The following is a 12,957-nucleotide window of genomic DNA, read 5'->3' as shown; positions in this document are numbered from 1 at the left end:
TTTCGACCTCGCTGAAGAAATAAAAAGGGCCAAAGAACTCGAAACCAATGTTGAAGCCTTGGTTTCCGATGATGATGATGATGACAATGATGATGATGACGGGGGTAAGAGCGGTTCTGAGAATGGGGGGAGCCCGATAGAGAAGAGACCGTTCATGGGGATGACCAGGAAGCTTATTCCTTAATTTTTTATGTTGTAATCAATCATATAAACAATTTTGTATATAGAAATGTCCCCCCTTTTTGCCGACTTGCTCCTATTTTATTTCCTGTCTTGTGAAGACTTTTGTCCACACCTTATGAATATTTTCACAAGGATTTAAGCGACTTGAAACTTGAAATAAAAGTATCCCGTAGGCTTAGTAGTCAAGTGAATGATTCGAACCTGAAATAATGTAGCCCGTAGGCGTAATGGTCGAGTGAGTGCTTGCTCGAACTCGAAATAAAAGCAGACCATAGGCTTAGTAGTCGAGTGAATGCTCGAAATAATGTATCCCGTAGGCATAATGGTCGAGTGAGTGCTTGCTCGAACTCGAAATAAAAATAGCTCGTAGGATTAGTAGTCGAGGGAATGATTCGAACTCGAAATAATATAGCCTGTAGGCGTAATGGTCGATTGAGTGATTCGAACTCGAAATCGGAGATTTATCCTAATTCTATAATAAATCTCAAAAATAGAGGAATGTTTCTTGGATATAAGATATCAGAAAAGAGGAGAACTTTATTTGCAAGTCATTATACATGCGTTCATGTTTTGCGTCAGGGCTCGGGCCAACTACATGAGCATGGTTTGTTTGACCATTTGGCTCTTACAACATTTTCCTATTAGAATCCCGTTGTTGCGAAATAACTTTCTTGCATCAGAACTTGATATATTTGAGGGCTAATGCCCCCCCCCCCAATATTCGAGGTCGATTGCAAAGAGGCCTTAGATACTGTCGTGTTGTTTCCAAGTATAGCACGATCATTGGTTGCCTCATAAAAAACTTGTCGAAAAACCCATTTGGGATAAAACCAGTCTAAGGGAAAAAGAGTGCAACGTGTGCTTTCAGATCTAAGGCTTCGTACTGAAGGATCCATCTTAGCTCCTGATCGGACTTCTGCAGGGGTTAGTTTTGAAATGTAAATGAATATGGGAGGGTCGTACCTTAACAGTAGTATCGTTTTAGATGCGACACATTCCAATTGCTTGACAGTTATTTGCCGTTTATAATGCCGAGCTTGTATGATCCTTTTCTGACGTTCTCGAGAACCTGATATGGTCCTTCCCAGTTCGGTCCTAGTTTTCCTTCGTTCGTATTTCGGGTATTGAGGGTGACTTTCCTTAGCACTAAGTCCCCGAGCTTAAAATGGCGGAGCTTGGTTCTTCGATTGTAGTATCTTTTGATTCGTTGCTTTTGGGAGGCCAATTGGACGAGAGCAGCTTCTCGTTTTTCGTCCTATAATTCCAGGCTAGTGTTCATAGCCTCATTATTTGATTCTTCTGTTGTGTATCAAAATCTGGCACTGGGTTCGCCGACTTCGACTGGTATCAAGGCTTCGGACCCATATACTAAGGAGAACGGGGTATCCCCCGTACTAGATTTTGACGTTGTTCGATATGCCCAAAGGACTTCTGGTAGGATTTCTCTCCATTTTCCTTTAGCATCGCTCAGCCTCTTCTTCAGGTCTTGAATGATAGTTTTGTTCGTTGATTCGGCATGTCCATTCCCACTGGGGTGATACGGTGTTCATAATATCCTTCTTATTTTGTGATCTTCGAAGAATTTTGTCACTTTGCTGCCAACAAATTGTTTTCCATTGTCACATACTATTTAGGAGGGTATCCCGAATCGACATACGATTTGATCCCACATAAAGTCTATAACCACTCTCTCTCTTACTTTCTCGAATGCTTGTGCTTCAACCCATTTAGAGAAATATTCAGTCATAAATAAAATGAATTTAGCTTTACCTGGGGTCGATGGCAGAGGGCCGACGATATCCATTCTCCATTTCATGAATGGCCATGGGGATAAGACTAAATGAAGTTTCTCTCCGGGTTGATGGATCATTGTTGCAAATCTTTGACATTTGTCACATTTTCGAACAAATTCCTTCGCATCTTTGCCCATATCGATCCAATAATACCCTGCCCTGATTATTTTTCGGACTAATGGATTGGCACTGGAGTGATTCCCATAAGTGCCCTTGTGTACCTCACGTAGGATGTAATCGGTATCTCCTCGACCCAAGCATACTGTCAATGGTCCATTGAATGTCCTTCGGTATAGCGTTCCATCTGAAGCCAACGTGAATCGAGCAGCTTTAGTCCGTAGGGCCCTTGAATATTTAGGGTCCGATGGGAGCTTTCCATTCTTTAAGTATTCAATATACTTATTTCTCCAATCCCAGGTTAAGCTCATAGAATTTATCTCGGCGTGACCTTCTTCGATCACGGATCTCGAGAGTTGAATGACAGTCCCCGAGCTCAAGTCACCTTCCTCGACCGATGATCCCAAAATCGCAAGTGCGTCAGCCTCACTGTTTTTCTCTCGTGGAATATGCTCTAAAGTCCATTGTTTGAAATGTTGCAAAGTGACATGTAGTTTGTCCAAATACCTTTGCATTCTATCTTCTCGAACTTCGAAGGTTTTTTTTACTTGACTTACCACCAGCAAAGAGTCACATTTGGCTTGAATGACTTCTGCTCCCAAGTTTTTAGCTAGTTCAAGACCTGCAATCATGGCCTCACACTCGGCCTCGTTGTTAGTCTACCTGGTAGTTTTAATAGATTGCGTAATAGTGTTACCCGTGGGTGGCTTTAGAACTATGCCTAGCCCAGACCCCTTCACATTCGAAGCCCCGTCCATAAAAAGGGTCCATACCCCCGATGACGTACCCGATTTCAACAGGAGTTCTTTTCTGACTTCGGGTACGAGGGTTGGCGTGAAATCGGCCACGAAGTCTGCTAAAATTTGAGACTTGATGGCTGTATGGGGTTGATATTCGATATCGTACCCACTGAGTTCGATGGCCCATTTGGCCAATCGGCCTGATAGTTCGAGCTTGTGCAAAATATTACGAAGTGGGTAAGTGGTTAATATGCATATGGGGTGACATTGAAAGTACGATCTTAACTTTCTAGAGGCGCTTATATGTACAAGTGCTAATTTTTCTAGGTGTGGATATTTAGTTTCTGCTTCTCCTAAGGTCCGACTTATATAATAAACAGGAAATTGTGTACCTTGCTCTTCCCGAACTAGGACACCTCTTACTGCGATTTCTGATACTACCAAGTACATGCAAAGTTTTTCGTCTGTTTTTAGAGTGTGAAGTAGTGGTGGGCTCGATAGATACTGTTTTAGTTCCTCTAATGCATGTTAGCATTCCGGGGTCCAAGCGAAATCGTTCTTCTTTTTGAGTAGAGAGAAAAATTTGTGACTTCGATCTGATGATCTCGAAATGAATCGGCCTAAGGCTGCAATCCGTCCCGTTAGCCTTTGTACAGTTTTCACGCTGTCCACGATGGTGATGTCTTCGATGACCTGGATTTTATCGGGTTTAATCTTGATTCCCCGATTTGACACCATGAAGCCGAGGAACTTGCCCGAACCGACCCCGAAAGCACATTTTTCGGGGTTGAGCTTCATGTTTTATTTCCTCAAAATCTCGAACGTTTCTTACAAATGGGTCAAATGGTCCTCTACGCACAGGGACTTAACTAGCATGTCATCAATATAAACTTCCATTGATTTACCTATTTGTTATTCGAACATTTTATTTACTAGGCGTTGGTAAGTAGCCCCTGCATTTTTTAGCCCGAAGGGCATCACGTTATAATATTATGTTCCATATTTGGTGACAAATGAAGTCTTTTCTGAGTCCTCGGGGTTCATCTGGATTTGATTATACTCGGAATAGGCATCGAGAAAAGTGAGGATCTCGTGACCGGCCGTGGCATCGATCATGCGATCGATGTTGGGCAGCGAAAAAGAATCTTTGGGGCATGCTTTGTTCAAATCTTTATAGTCCACACACATTCTAAGTCTGTTCCCTTTTTTAGGTACTACAACTACATTGGCTAACCATTCGGGATATTTCACCTCCCAAATGGACCCTATCTTAAAAAGTTTGGTTACCTCGTCCTTTATGAATGCGTGCTTTACCTCGGACTGGGGTCTTCTCTTTTGCTTCACCGGTCTAAACCTAGGGTCCAAGCTTAGATGATGCGTCGTTATGTCTGATGGGATCCCTGTTATATCTAAATGGGACCAGGAAAAGCAATCAATGTTATCGATAAGAAATTGAATAAGTTTCTTCCTGAGTTCGGGGCTCAACCCCATTCCCAGGTATACCTTCAGTTCGGGACAGTGCTCGATTAGTGTGACTTGCTCCAGTTCCTCAATCGTTGATTTGATGGCATCGGAGTCATCAGGAATCACGAAGGATCAAGGGATCCATTAATCATCATCTTCTTCGATCTTCTGGTTATCTTGTTGGGTCAAAGCCGATATCTGTGATTGTTATTTGGTATCTCGTTCCCCTTATGTGACTGATCCCTTTACTAGCGAAGGCGAGGATATTGGTTTCGCTTCCTCGACGGCGAACATTTCTCTTGCGGCTGGTTGTTCTCCACACACTATTTTGACTCCTCTCTATGTTGGGAATTTGAGGACCTGGTGTAGGTTCGAACGTACAGCTCTCATATTGTGGATCCATGGCCTTCCGAAAAGGGCGTTGTATCTCATGTCGCCTTTGATCGTGTGGAACTTCGTTTCCTGGATGGTTCTGGCCATATTTATTAATAGAATTATCTCGCCTTTGGTGGTTTCACATACCATATTGAATCCTTTTAGAACTAGGGTTGCGAGTACGATCTAGTCCTATAGGCCGAGTTGTTCTACGACCTTCAATATGATGATGTTGGTTGAGCTACCTGGATCAATCAACACATGCTTAACTTTAGTTTTATTCATGAGTACGGATATTACCAGTGCATCGTTATGAGGTTGTATGACACCTTCTGCATCTTCATCATTGAAGGACAAAGTTCATATGGGTGTGTAATCTTGAGTTCGAGATCGATTTTCTCTCACAATTGATGCCTTAGTGCGTTTAAGCATTGGTCCCTGAGGGATATCGGCATCACCGATGATCATGTGAATGACGTGTTGTGGTCCTTCTTGTTCGTTTTTCTTGCTGAAATCCCTATTTTTAAAATGGTTCTTCGCCCTATCGCTCAAAAATTCTCGAAGGTGCCCTTTGTTGAATAACCGGGCTACTTCCTCTCTTAGTTGCCTGCAATCTTCCGTTCTGTGGCCATGGGTGCCATGATATTCGAACATTTGATTAGGATTCCTCTGGGCAGGATCGGTCTGCATGGGTCGAGGCCATTTAGTGTCTTTGATGCTTCCGATAGCCGAAATGATGGCGGATGCATCGATGCTGAAGTTATATTCCGATAACCGAGGTGCTTCCTTAGATCTGGAAGGCCTATCGAACCTACTTCTGTTCATCAGCCCCCGGGACCCTTGACCTTGATCACTTCTTTTATTATTTTTCCTGAGGTTATGTCTCGATTCACTGACTCTATGGCTTCCGTTGTACGGTTTGTATCGATCCCCGATCGGACCTCATTCTCGATTAGTATCCCTTCGAATAGCGGGTTCAGACCCCAATTGATCATCTTCGAACCTAATTTTTGATTGGTACCGATTACGCATGTCGGCCCATGTGATGGCTGGGTATTCGATCAGGTTATACATTAATCGCCGTGAAGCCGTCGAACTTCGTTCGTTTAAACCTTGAGTGAAAGCCTGGACACCCAAATCGTCTGTGACTGGTGGCAAGTCCATTCATTCCATTTGAAAACGAGATACTAAATCCCTCAGCATCTCGTTATCCTTTTGTCTTACCTTGAAGAGGTATAATTTCCTTGTTGTGACTTTTATGGTGCCGGCATGTGCTTTCACAAATGAATCTGCTAATATGGCGAACGAGTCGATGGAATTTGGTGGTAGGTTGTGATACCAAATCATTGCCCCCTTCAAGAGGGTCTCTCCGAATTGTTTTAACAACACATATTTGATTTCATCGTCTTTTAAATCATTGCCCTTGATGGCAAATGTGTAAGAAGTGACGTGCTCGTTGGGATCGGTCGTTCCATTATATTTGGGAATTTCGGTCATACGGAATTTTTGGGGATTGGTTTCGGGGCTGCGCTCGAGGGAAAAGGTTTTTGCATGAATGTTTTCGAATCTAACCCTTTTATCATTGGTGGAGGTCCCGGGATCCGATCGACCCTAGAGTTATAAGTTTCGACTTTTTTATCGTTGGCTTCGACTCACTTTGTGAGTTCCTCGAGCAATTTAGCAATTTCGGGAGTAGTCCCCGATTCTTGCTCATTTGACTTCACTATGGCTGGCTCCGTTCTGTGGGTGATTTCTCGAGATGGATTGGGCTCCGACCTGCTTTGTAGCTGGGTTTGGCTCTGCAACTGAGCTATTACTGCATGTTAGGCTTGCAACATTTTGAAAATCATACACAAGCTAACGCCGTTTTCCTCGATGTTATGGGTATCTCGAGCTGCAGACCGAGTGCCACCATGGATGTTATTCTTGGGTTCAGCATGTAGGTTCTCCTCAATGGATACATGGGAATTGATATCTATTGGCGCTCCGATTCGAGCTCCAACGGCATTTACAAGTGGTCTTTCAGTACTGGGTGTCAAGTTGTTGTTTTCGTCTTGAAGACCAGCCCCGTTGTCGATTGGTGAAGCCATTTGATTGATGGTTAATCGTAACTAATCCGAAATTCAAGATATTTTCGGAAACAAGCGCAAAACACAATGGCACGTTTTTTTTTTTTTTAGATTCGTATCAACTAACCACTGTTATCATTAGCCCTACGATAGGCGCCAAACTGTTTACCCGAAAAAAGGATGGAGTTGAATTTATTCGTAGTTCTAAGAATATGTGATATAGCTCAATACAAATCGTAAGGATAAAAGAAAATATCAAATATAGACCGCAAAGAGTGCAAAATAAACAAAGTTGTAAAGAAAGCGATTTTTAGGACTAAGCAAGATGAATCAGTTTATGACGCTTGAAAGAACAACTCTTCACTATGGGAGAATATGGTATTTGGATTACATAAAAACTTGCCTCCTACCGAAATGATAACCATCTCTTTTTATAGTAGATGGATCTTACTTTAAATATAATTAAAAATACATAGTGGGAGACCATGATAAATCAGCTTTTTCACAATTCCTGCCGAGATTCTCTCCTCTAGTGGGATTGCAACGGCTCTTGTCTATGAGCTCGATATTGACTCGAGTCTTCGGTCTTGACTCGAGCTCTCGATCTTGGCTTGAGCTCGATTCTGACTCGGACCCTTGAATTGATTCGAGATCGATGTTGGTCGGTCTCTGGATCATAAGCTTGATAACTTTACTTTGCATCATAACTCGATTTGGATTCGGGCTCGATAAGGATATCGGTCCCTCGGACTCGAATCTTGCTTGTACCATCTTCAGAACCCGACTCGAAGTCTCGCTTAGATCGATTATATTTCGAACTCGATCGATCATACGAAGTTCAAAATCTATTTCGACCGCATACCAGTAAATATAAGTTAAATTCACTGACGCTTATGTATACCTGATAATGTGCATCTAGCAAGCCCTCATATTTTATTTTCATTTGTTTATTGTACTTAAAATTTCTGTTACATTGTTGTTTGTTTGCTTCTTTTTTTAAAATTGAATGCATTGGTAAGAATTAATGGTCGCATTTTTGTGTGAACTCATCCTTATAATGTAATTGCATGAGATGAGAGTAATTGAGGATTTGAGAATTATTCTTCTCTGAAATGAAATTTTATTTCCAAAACATTGTATGTCTTAACTTATGCAATTATGATGTTTCAGATCCGCGCTTCATGTCTCACTGATCCAATTAATTTACACTCAGAAGCTTGTAATGGCTAAGGAAATCTCAGTAAGAAAATCTATAACTTGCTCATAGAAGAAAGTTCAGTAGTCCTCCATCCAAATTTATCCGGATTTCAAGAGTCAATTTTTTTAATTTTGATCGCGACATAAAAAGTACTACTATAGTCTATATGTCACAATTATTAAAAACTCATAATATTTGAAAAACATATGAAAATGACGGTCAATAAAAAACTTATTTGACTATCGAAATTTGAACTGCATCATATAAATTGGGACACAGGGAGTGTGATTTTGAGCTACAACAAGCTATGCCATTATGTTTTACGAATTGTAAATTCCATCGTAACATAAAATCAATGTCTTTCAGTTTAGTTCATTCCCTTGTCTTCCAAATCTTAGTTCATGAAGCATATTCCGGCATGCCCCAACTATATGCTTTTTTGCTATATACATTGAGTCAAAATATGTATAAATTAAAGTATGTTTTCTAAATAAAATAGTGAGCCATAAAGTTAAAAAAAACTATAAGAAATCCTACATAAAGCTAATGCTGAATGCATACCTTTTGATGCTATAAATAGATTGTCAATTTTAAAGAATTGCTATCCACTTTGACGTTTTGTCCTTTGGTAACTGCAAAAAGAGAATGACAAACTCTGAATACGTGCGTACGTGTTACTGTCGCGCTGAGCAACAGATTAGGAGTCCGGTTTTTGGACTCAAGCGATACAAATATGTTAAAAATAAATTGGGCACCATTTTATATATAGCGCGGTAAATAATCGCGTTATATTTGAACTTAAAATGGACGGGAGATATAGCGCGCATATATAAGGCGCTATACTATAGCGCCTTATATATGCGTGTTATACCTATATAAAAAATCGTATCATCTCCTTCCCCCACCAGACGCGAACCAGCAGACCCCAAAACAAAAAAAAATCCCTCCCCCCTCCATTTGTAAAGAAAAAAAAAACTCAGTGGAGCCCACCCATCCCACAAAAAGTGTATCTTTTCGGTATTGTAGCAAAGCTTGCACCAGATCTAAGGCGTTATCGCGTAGTGGATTGGTCGTTTCGGCCCCCAAATCATAAAATCCTCACCTTTCAAAAAATTATAAATCGAGAAATTCCGACTTACCTTTTGTTAAAACTCATGTATAAAAAATGCGTATTAGTTATTTTTTAGTGTGATCTATGTTTTTTCGTGATTGTTTTGTAATTTAATTAATTTGCTATTTTTTTATCCGGATTAGATTATTGTTGTGGCAAAAAATTAGTAAAATAGATAAATTATTATTTTATGAATAATTAATATTATTAGTTGTTATAAAAAATATTTATTAGTTATTTATTATCGTGGTATATGTATTTTCGTGATTGTTTTGTGATTAAATTAATTTATTATTTTTTATCCTGATTAGATTATTTATGTGCTAAAAGATTAGTAAAATTGATAAATTGTTATTTTATGAATAATTAATGTTATTTAGATTTTATTGTTGTACATATATTAATATGTGACTATTGTTGTTTAGCGCCCTTTAGTGTTATGTTGTGCCTGTAATTGTAATGTAGTGACCTTAATTGTAATCTAGTGCCCTTTAGCATAGTAAAATGTAGTGCCCTTTAGCGTAGTATCTTTGTAGTTATTGAAATTAATCATTTAATTATATATTAACCCCAAAAATATTTGAAAAAAAAAGAAAATGATAGTTCAAACACAAACTCTCTCGAATGTTAGTCAACAAATGTAAGAAAATAACATTAAAAACAATAATATTTGTCAAACTAAGTATTTTTATATGAATACTTATTAATTATATCATGTATAGTTATAAAATAATAAACTAACATATAAAATAAGAAACAAACATATAAAATAAGGAACAAACATAGAAAGTAATAAACTAACATATAAAATAATAAATTAACATACAAAATAATAAAATAAAATATAAAATAATAAACTAACATATAAAATAATAAACTAACATATAGAATAATAAAATAACATATAAAATAATATACTAATATATAAAATAATAACCTAACATATAAAATAATAAATTAACATATAAAATAATAATATAGAAAATGTATCAACTTAAGTAATAATATAGTAAAAATATTGATTAAATATTAATATAAAATATATTGCAATATATTTAAAGACGTTAAGCAATCAAAAATAAAAATACTTTAATTAATATTGTTAAATTTACAGACATCGTCATGGAGGTTCCCCCTATGCATCCCGGACCTGCATCTCGAGAGCTACTGTTGCTACAGGGTAACCATAGGTCTTCATACATCTGGGATGGGTAGTGTTAGTCCCAGACATTCCGCCCCAAACGTATAGACGATATGTGGGAGTTCATTAGGGACCACCAACTCCATCCCCGTATAGTTAGACTCCTTTAGGATACGGGTTTCTACAGGATCGTAGAGATCGGCCAGTTGCAGCTCGACTGGGCGTTGATCACGGCTATGATAGAGTGGTGACGACCGGAGACGCACACGTTTCATCTATCTATCGGCGAGGCTATCATCACGTTTGAGGATGTGGAGGTTCTCTTCGGGCTGCCGGTTGATTGATTACCTGTACCTTACCCGCATGCTCTTAGAAACTATAGGGGAGTACATTACCTGAATATGTTGCAGCGACTCACCGGTTTTCCGCCAGCGGAGGAGACTGCATTGAGTGAGGTGAGTTGATTGCAGCTGCCACCCGTCCGGCAGCATCTGGAGGAGATGGATCGACGGACACACGAGATTGTTGTTCCTGCTGATGTTTGGTGGTGTACTGTTCCTGAACACTTTGGGAAACCTAGTCAGCTTGAGATTTCTATACCATCTGGAGCGGCTAGATGATTTACCTGGCTACAGCTGGGGTGCAGCTGTTCTAGGTTACCTGTATAGGCAGATGTGTCGGGCGTGCATGCGCACCCAGAGAGACGTTGCCGAAATTTTACCGTTGCTACAGGTGAAAACATAGTCAATTCTTTTCATGATTATAACATACATAGTAAAAATATACCTTAAATTTTAGGTCCACAATCTATATTAGGTTTGGGCCTGGGAGCGGTTCCTGCAGTTCCAACCACCTCTACCACCGATGGCTCCGGATGCACCACCTCCACCGTTTCTCCTTTTTGCTTGGAGTTGGGTTGATAGGTGAGGTTACGGATGCGAGTTAGAGGCTCGACATCATCTCCCCTATTACAGAGATTTGTTGCATTTGCTTAAAGGCGCGCAGGTACATGTATACTTAAGTTTACTTGGCCTGGCTTTATATATGTTGCGTTTACTCATGATTCCTGTGTTTAATTGATAGTTCGTATGGAGGCCATACATCGACGCGCTCATAGCTGGTTTGCCCGATTATTGCTCCCGCAGCCGAGCTATGTGGATTTCTTCCGTCCTACTGATATGTCTCAATATTGTCGAGCATCATGCCACCGAGTGAGTCCTTCACCAGTTTGGTCGAGCACAACTTGTACCTATTCCGACCACTTGGCTTAGTACACATTACCAGCGGGATGATCGTTCCAGGGTTGACCAGACATACTTGGCCTAGCTAGAGGCCGAGATTGAGGTTTGGGACCAGAGGTATGACCTGATTCCTCCACCTCCTCCACCTGAGTGTATGGATGGCGAGCATGAGTATATGGGTTGGTATCGCAGCATTACCCGACTTCTCATCAGGAATCCCGTTCATCACGCTGGTGGTCGGTACATTCCAGACACCGGGAGGCATGAGGCACTGATATGTTATTTGTTATACTTACTTATAATGTTACATTATCCTTCTGTAATTAATATTTTATATGTTATGCAGGCTATTGGCTTACATCAGTTCTACCAGTTGGGACTGCAGATGCCATCTGCAGTATACCGGCAAGGGAGCGGTAGCTTTGCACGGGTATGGTCGTCGGGTTACTGGTCTTGCTGCCGAGACATTGAGACGTGCCCAAGATGATGAGCGCTTAGGATACGAGGCTGCTTATGTGCCACCAAAGGAGTACCATCATGGGCCACCAGTAGAGCCTGAACGTGGTAGACGTGGCAGACATGGAAGGCATGGACAGAGAGGAAGGTGTGTCCCACAAGGTCGTGGTGGTCGGCGAGGACAGGGTCCCCGGCAATGGGGCATTGAGGCAATTATTGACGATATTAGAGATGATCAGCCGGGTGACCACCCTAAGCCACATGATGCTCATCATGACATGCCGCCATTCAGCCTTCAACTATCGCCAGGGACTTTGCACGTGACCCGGTCAGCTCCATTATTGATCGCGGGCACGACCATTACGTGACAAGAGTGGGATTAGTATTTTCCTGATCCCCCAGAGCCATCGATGGTTGCTGATTCTCGTCTGATACGAGAGGTGCATAATGGGCTATGACTGAGTTATGGCTCATCACCGAGGGATGTTGAGGATCTAGCACATACGTAATCTACTCCAGTGTACCTCGATGTTCCGACAGAGCCTTGCGACGCTACTCAGGCGCAGGTTTGTTTGTATTACTATTATTTCTATTTATTTTTATCTCATTGATTAGTCAGTAATATCTAAAGCATTTTTATTTTTTTTAAGATATCGTCATCGCTCGTCACGGAGGCCGCATTGTGCGATACTGATATGCCGGAGACGGATGATCGTATGCAGGAGCCCGTTGAGACCATGGTATGACCATTAAAAAAATATTTTGGTAACACGTGCGTCAGTAATTTATATTTCATATAGTAAAATATCTTATTATTCTGTAGGTTACTGCCGGCCCGGCGGCCGCTTCTACCGAATCTGCCAGCCTTACCGACGATCATGTTGCAACGCATCCTCCGATAAAGAGGCGCCGTGATGAGGATGATCCTGATAGCGTAGCCGGGCGGGATGGGATGCGCCTCAGGCCAGCCAATGCTTTAAAGTATACAGGTTGTGGGACACATTGACATTTATTATTATTTGTATATATGACATTAAATATATAATAGCAACATTATTTATGTCTTATA

The sequence above is a fragment of the Nicotiana tabacum genome, chromosome 21, assembly GCF_000715075.1.
Source record: "Nicotiana tabacum cultivar K326 chromosome 21, ASM71507v2, whole genome shotgun sequence".
Classification (NCBI taxonomy): Eukaryota; Viridiplantae; Streptophyta; class Magnoliopsida; order Solanales; family Solanaceae; genus Nicotiana; species Nicotiana tabacum.
This window is presented reverse-complemented; position numbering follows the sequence as displayed.